Raw genomic sequence first — 8,574 nt, forward strand, 5'->3', positions numbered from 1 at the left:
CCCTCTTGTGTGCAGGAGCTGACAGTGTTTCCTGGGCAGTGTTTTGAAAACCTTCCCAATACTTGCTTTTGTAAAAGCATGCTAATTCGATATGTCCAGAGTTAATCCCATTGAATTCAATAGGACTTACTTTTGAGTAGACATGGTTATGAATGTGCTGAAAATCAATGGGACTTTGGAGTGAATGTAAAAAAGAATTGTGTTTGTGTTCTCTTTCTGTCCCCCCTCCAGTCCTATTTTAAAGCAAGTAGGCAGGGCTTACTTAGGTATTACAGTTTTTATTCTGTAGGAAACTAATACTGATTTTTTAAAACTAATACTGATTTTTCTGCAATGACCAACTGGTTTGACAATAAACTATTATATGGGCTGTATGTATTTATACATCTGCAGTGTGTGTATGTGTGTGTAGTCTTTCCAACAACCCTGTGAGGTAGGGTTGGAAACCAAGGCAGCTCACAACAAGAAATAAAGCCATTTAAAATCCAATAACCATAAAAAGAAGTATAGTTGCAAAACAGCGTAAAGTGGTATGATTGAGAATTTTGGGTTGTGTGAATGAAGTTGCTTATCACTTGAAGTTGCAGTTCTGTCCCTGTTTGAGTAAGCCCCACTGAATACGCTGGGACTTGCTTCTGAATAAATAAACCTAGAATTGCACTATAAATATCTTTACAGTTTGTGTAAATAATAAATATATTTGATAGTCATGCTTATATAAATATTTCTTCATTTATCATATTTTTGGTTAGGAATCCTGACTGGTTGTGAGATGCTTAGTTTTGTGCCTTACTCATAGGAATTTTGTTGTGGTTGGTATGGTGTTGCATTTAAGAAATCATGGTACGAAATGGCCTGAATCAGTATAAGGCAGATCCCTTGGTTCCTAAAAGTGGGAAGAGACTCAAGACCCACAGTGACTCCAACATTTATTATTTATTTATTATTATTATTTATTAAATTTATATACCGCCCGACTAGCAATAGCTCTCTGGGCGGTGAACATAAAATAGCATAAAAATACAATGAATAACAAAATTTAGTTATGTATTTTTATTTACAACATTTATATACCGCTTTATTGTAAAAAATCTCAAAGCGGTTTACAGAAAGAATTAAAACAATAAAATTATTGGCAAAAGCGTTAAGGACAGATACTTAAAAACATTCAGAATAATAAAACCAACAATGAGTTAAAAACAGATTTAAAAACACAATAGCTTCTACATGCCTGGAAAGGCTTGCCTCAAGAAAACTGATTTTAGCAGGTGCTGAAAAGAGGCATCTGCCTAATATCAATAGGCAAGGAGTTCCAAAGCATAGGTGCTGCCACTTTCCAGGACTGATTTCTTACAAGAGCAGAACAAGTACTATGTGGCACCCATAACATGGAAAGCACAGCTTGAACTTGCATTCTGCATCAAATGCAGTCTCCAGGTCAGGTTGTGCTGCATGGGGATTCCTGTGACCTTGGCTGACTGGCTGCTAGGATTTTTTTAGTTTGGGTTTTTGATTATGAATCCTGACTGGCTGTGGGATGTGGAGTTTTCTGCCTTACTCATAGGAATCTTGTTGTGGTTGGTATCATATTACATTTAGGAAAGTGTTACTGCCTTTTGTGTTGTTTTTTTCCCTTTTTGCATTTCACTTATCTTTAACCTCACTCCGTTACAGCCATAGAAGCAACAGCAGCATATGCAAGATAATTAACTCCCATTAGTGATAAGAGCAAGAACTTATAATTATTATTTTAATTAAAACAAGAGGCTTATCAGTACTTTGAAGAGGACCAGATATTTATTGGGTCTTTCATGATGCCCGAGGGTGGGGCGGGGCGGGGTGGGGTGGGGTAGGGTGGGGTGGGGTGGGGTGGGGTGGCGTGGGGTGGGGTGGGGCAGGGTGGGGCGGGGCGGGGCGGGGTGGGGCAGGGACAGGACAGTAGTCGATAAGACAGACATCCTGGCATTGGTAATCTAATTAGCAAGGTATGTGTGGGGTTGTTTCACACTTCCAGGCCCAGTTTCATTTTGAGTATGGAGGTGGAACCTTATTAGTGTAAGTGGTTTGTTGGCAACAAGTGTTTTTGTTTTTTACTTACTGGATTTTTCCTGGAAAAAGTAAATCCAGATTAAATGGGGGAAAATTACAGGCTGGCATAAACGTTGTGTGGAAGCTGTGAAAAAATTGTGTTTATGAAGAGTACCCATCCCACAATAAACACAAGAAGCATCGTTAGATCCTTAGATATTACGGACTGTGGCTCAGTCAGACCACACTAAAAATCTATGTTTTCCTTATTGGAATTGTTCTCTAGTAGTCCATGCCCATTAGAAAAAGAGTGTAAAACTCACATATTTTTATCAGAAGTGTATATACCTTTTTGTCTAGCATTTGTGATGATAAATGCAGATATATCTCACATTTTAAAAGCTGCTGCTGCCCCTGATCCTTGGGTTACCTTGGTTCACAGTTTACCATTTTCCTGGAAAGACAGGACAGAACATATTGGTTGCCTTGGTTCCCCAATATTCCCTTGTGATATTATCAATTGAAAGTTAGTTGGTGAAAGGCATTGATTTCGATGAAGTGATTCACAAGTTCGCAGCTTTGAAGGCCAGAAAGGAAAGTTCTGATTTAGTCGAGATGTTCATTAAGTGCTGAAATGCTTGTGTATTTGTTCTTGTTTATTTTTTTGGTATTATTTCATTTATGGGTATATTTCCATATGTATTTGTCTACAACTTCTACATTATTTGGGCCATTATTCATTATGCAAACCTAATCCATTAATGTATCTCATGTAACTGCAAAGTTTAATGTTAAAATGAACATAATTTTGATGTAGTTCTTAAACGTTTTTACTTTGAATTATATTGTTTTCTTACCGAATTTTCACTTTAACCACATGAAACTATGTAACTGTAAATACATTTAGGCTGTGCGTATGATATTATAATTTAAAGGTGTAATTTTAATTTTGCTAGCTGTTTATGTCACTACTATTGCGATTACATTCAGTGATATACGGGAATTATGATTTATGAGTAACATTAGTACAAAAAACATTACTAAGGATTCTGTATGGTCTGGTACGGGAGGAGGTCCATGGGGGTGACACCATGAGTTACCGCACCAGGTGACACCAACCCTAGTGACGCCACTGTCTGAGGAGGATCTTTATGAAGACCACTGCCAGCAAGGACATGCCTGCAGGTACACAGGTACTCACAGATGGTGCCAGTTTCTGGACCTGCTCATAGGGGTGCTAGATTGCTAGCCCAGTCCCATTCAGAGAAACCCTGTCCTGCAAATAGAATGCCCTCCCTGGGCCTATTTAAAGGGTTTCAAGGAGTGTGTCTAATTGCTGTGGCAGCTGGTGTGCATTGCAGTAGGCAACTCCAGCAGGTGGCAACAGAGGCTGCGGCAGGAACTGGAATGCACTGCAATCAGGAATTCCAGCAGGTGGTAGCAGAGAGGCTTCTGTGGCTCTGTAACACCAAGCCAATAGGAATTGCTAAGCCAGCTCCTATGTATTAGGGTAGCTTTAAGCTTCCCTTCCCTCCTAAGTGTGATTTCAGCAAGTAGCGATTCAGCAAAATTCAGCCAGTGAAGTTTAACAATTCCCCAGTTCTGCTCTTCAATCTTCACTCCCCTTCACTAGGAGAAAGTAGCCCCTCTGACCAGATTTGTGACCCCTGCTCTTCAGAGATCACTTGCGTTCAGGGAGCAGCATTACCTGAGGGTAGCTGGCTGACAAGAAGGCACAAGGGGCCTAAGCACCCCTCTATCTGTTAACTTATTCAACAGTTACACTAAAACAGAAAGTACAATTCTGTCCAATACACAAATAAGTGTGGCATGCTGGGTTCAGAAGCTAATTTTTCTCTATCCCTTTCTGCTTCCACCACTTGGTTCTTTTCCCTACAGCAGGGGTTCCCAAACTGTGGTCCGTGGACTATCAGTAGTCTGAAAGCTTCATTCAGGTAATCTGTAGTGTGTCTATGGATTGGTGTCTGAAGATGGCACACCCATAACATGCAATATTCATACCGATTTTTAATAGTATTTACATTGCTTCTTTCATTTTCTTATATTGTATTTTATTGTATTACAATTTGAATTCTATGGAATAGAAAAATATACAATATATAAAAAAATCAAAGCAATAAAAACACAAATATCACACAGTATCTAATACAATGCATCACAATTGCTACGACAGACAGATAAATCTTGAAGTGGTCTGGCAAGACCTTCAGCCATTTTCAAGTGGTCCATGGGAAAATAAGCTTAGGAACCACTGCACTACAGCTTTACACAACCTTCTGACCAAATCGTTAAAAGGACTTCGTTGCAGAACCCACAAAATTACTCAAAAACTCACAAGTACAAAGTGCTAAATAGCAACCTTTCTTAGGCTCCTTCTCCCAATGAAATTGGATTTCTCTCAGACTCTTGGTGGTGTTTGTGTCCATTCCTTTCTCTGTTCCAACACCCCTGTTCAATTCTCTTTCTTTTGTATCTCAGTTCATTGGTTAGTGCTTTCTTCTGTAAATCAATGCTGGACGTTGAGTGAACGCAGTACGATCACCACACTGATATTAATCTTTTTTTTCTGAAATGATTGCCAAAGGTCACTTCACTTTAAGATATATCTAATAAAAGAAAAAAAGTTTTAAAATATCATCGTAGATTATCTTCTCAAATTTAAAATGCCTAATTTTAGTGCTTTAGTCCTCCCCCCCCACCTTCCTATGCATCTATGAATTTTATGAATATGAAGTTTCAGTAAAACTAGACATTTATTTTTGGGAAGGCATCAAAATTGATTGTGCAATCTTTCTTATGGAGGCTTTTTTTGTTTTAATTGATGTAATTGAAACTTGCTGCTAGTCTCCCTGGAGGCAAGCTACTTTGGATTGTCTTATTTTCTTTTATTGCTTTTGTGCAGAAGCTTGTTACCTGCTGCTGTCTGTGATGAGGTTAAAGAGCACAGCAGCATGTGGACTTTCTAGGCAACCTGCTATTTTGCTTTTCAGTGTAAATCTACAGAGAGAAGAATCCATGGAGAAATCTCCAGTGCAAACTCCATGGGAATAAACAAGAGGAACACTTCTGCATTTAAATAAAATTTGGAATGCCATTAATTTGTACTCTTACCTACATGCCATTAATCAGTACTGGATATCTCAATAGATGGTGTGTGGGGCAAATCTTAAGTTGATGATTTCCAATATTTAGGAAAATGGATATTCTTTATTTATTCATCTGAAGTCCAGGCATGAGATATAAATCAATCTTTATCCCAAAGCAGCTATTTATGCAGCTGTGCCTGAGCTTATTATTAATTTATCCAGTTCTGGCTTAGCACAGGGAGTAAAGGAGATTATCAAGTGATACATCACATAAACAATTAAAAACCATCCTTGTGGCGTTTGACTAAAGAAGTGATGTAGAGCTCGTACAAAATGCAGCCGTCCTTGAATTACGTTTGCTGTTAAACATCGGATAGTATGACAAATCCTTGTCCAAGTCATTCATTTACAATGGTATCGAGAAAACACTACACTGTCCCTATTTATCTTTATTATTGTTGGGTAACTTGAGTTGATGTAGGATTGATAACAAATATAATGATGGTTCATGGATTACATTAACAGTGTTTACATGGCTCATTGTCTTTCTTTCTGCCCCACACCCTCCTTTACTATGGCAAGTCTGGGAAGTGTGCAACTATTACCATTAATTCAGCTTTACTTAAAGTTCCATTCGTTTCAAGAAACTATCAGCCAATCTTCCTTGTTTTGAACCTTCACTGAAACTGCTGTTTAGTCAAGTTTGATTTTCCTTCATAGTGCAACTCACCTCCCCTTCTCTGCAGGGTTTAACATTCACCCCAAACTTATAATTATTAATCAACTTGATGAATACATTTCTACTAGGTAGAATACTGCCTACGATGTATTCTACTGGGGCTCATGAAAGTCACTCATGGATGGCCTTCAGGGATCTCGTCAGGGATGGGGTCACCAACCCCTGTATACCAGTCTGAAATGGAAGAGTCATACATCTAAGAATATTGTTATGGTTCTTATTTAATATTTAGACCAAAAAGATTTAATACTTTTTGAACCGTTACCTTTCTGCCTGTGTTCCAGTGAAATGCGATTATACAATGCAAGCATTTCTAATGCTTGTCATCTCCCAAAAACTGAGGAGTTCTGAATGTGGATATGTTCAGGTAGAATGTATACTAAATCAAGTAAGGTGCCACCAGGGCCAAGAGGATGCCAGTGTGGTTCATTATCAGAGTCGAGGATGCTATTAGAAGCAAGAAGGCTTCCTTCAGAAACTTCAAGAATCAGCCATGAAAATGTTTCAGTGGGCCATGGAAGGTGAAATGGACTGTTGGCTATGTTTCTAAATGGTCTAAAACACATATTGTTGGAGAATGGCTATGATTCAAAGAACTGTGAGAGTTGTTCTGTCAGCCCAAGGAGGTTTTAGACTTATTTCCCTTGAAAATGAGCCCCACATGGAAAACTGCTTTTTACACTGGGTGCCTCCTTGAGGATCAACTGGTCAAAGAAAAAAAGAGGGTCAAAATCAGTCCTTATGGGCTGGTGTATCCCATTGTTCTAGCCTAAGTAAGAAACTCTTTGGATCCCAGCCTACAGATTTGGTCCTGCAATGGCACTGTGAAGAAACAGGCATATAGATAATGTGCATGGAACTGAGCTGTCCATGGGAATGACCAACTGAGCAATTAGCATTATCCTCCCTCTGCTTTCTTGAAGGGAGAGAATACTGTGAAATGAGCTTCCATCTGGCTGGCAGTTAAACACTGTAGATTAACAGTTATGGTGTAGACGTGTGGCAATTCACAAATTATATGAACTTAGACTACGTGTTTGGTACACCCTGTGTATTTGGTATATCCTGAGCAGTAGTTTCCAGATATACTTCAAATTGACATTTTAGCTGCAATTCATGTCTAATCCCAGAGCGTATACACTTTGATAAGTAATGGTCAGAGGCAGTACATACTGGAGCTGGAATCAAAGATTGCATTAATATTTTGTGAGTCCCCAATAGAGGACTATGAAAACCCCACTACCCATTAATTTAAAGCTTGTTAATATTATTGAAAAATCCTTTCCCTTTTCATTGAAATTATTGAGACGTTATGCTCTAACAGGGACCTCTAAATCTGTCTTCAGATTTTGCTTCTGGTGAAATTTGGAGGCAACTCTAAATAACCCGAGTGTGTTCATAAGTATAAGCAACAGGAACCTTGTGCAATATTTAAACATTGTTGTAGCACATAGTGGAGCGGATACCTTTATAGCTGGTGGAGGCTGGTCCACAAGGGTACAACCCTCCCAATGAGAACGTTAGGCAAATTTTAACACACACACCCCAAAAAAGTCACACCCTCTTTCCTGTTGTACACATATTTCTACATCTATGCATTTCAAGAGGCTTCTGGAGATATTTCTGTCAATCTCCTGTTCTCTGGCCTATCAGCTCTCTGCATTACTCAGCCAATTTGAATCCAAAAGTATAGCTATGGCAAAGAGGTTCCTCCCATGTGTCTCTGGGAAGAAAACACATATGATTGACATTTGAATATTATGATGACTGCCAGCTTTTTATTCCCTGCTCTGCAGATTCACACTCCCTCTGTTGTTATAAAGGCAATCCAGCAGCCATAGTATGTGGGTAGAAACACACTCACTCTTCTGCTGATTCCAGTGCATCTCCACCTCTCTTCTGGAAACAGGTACACATGACACTAGTCAAACCATGCCCCTTTTCACTGTAAAACCTGGTGAGAGCAAGAGTGCATTAAAAAAAAAGAGAGAGAGATCAGCTTCAAAGAGATTTTGCAGAGTTTGGAAGTAACGAGTTACAAAAAACCAATTACTTGTGATTCATTACTTTTTTGAGGAACGAGTGGATAATTCGTTTGTATTTTGATTGTAATAGAGTGAGGAGTCATTTTATTACTTTTGAGGAGTAATTGTAATGTTTCTAGCGTTACTTTTGGGCATTAGCTGGGGGGAGGGGAACCCTCTGCTCCTCTGATTTGTGGATGAAAATCATGTGCCTTAAACTGGGCTTCTGTGCAGCATCACTTTTTGCTCGTGCTCTGTGGGTGGGTAGGATTCTCTTACATGGAAGCTCCTTCCCTGAACAATAAATGTGCAGAGAGTGACTGGTGGTTTTTAGTGATGAGACAATGCCACTCTCCAAATGTGTAATGGCACACTTTCCTAGGTAAGTGCTGTACAAGCCCTATTGTGATAAAAACAGCAGGGTTAAAAAATGCAGCCCTACCAAGTCAAAATGTTACCAGCCCTACTGTTTATAACATAAAAAGCTGAAATACTTCAGCCACTGACAGAAGGTTATACAGAATACTTTGATTATTTGCAACTGAAAAGTTAAGTAATGATGAATTACCAATGATAACAGCTGACAAACATCAAAGAATAATTTTCTCAAGGTTCTGAAGTTATTTATTATTTTTATTGGATTACTGAGTTCCTGCTCCATGTTAAGAATCTAGAG

This window comes from Rhineura floridana, chromosome 5 (genome assembly GCF_030035675.1).
Source record: "Rhineura floridana isolate rRhiFlo1 chromosome 5, rRhiFlo1.hap2, whole genome shotgun sequence".
In the NCBI taxonomy this organism is placed as follows: domain Eukaryota; kingdom Metazoa; phylum Chordata; class Lepidosauria; order Squamata; family Rhineuridae; genus Rhineura; species Rhineura floridana.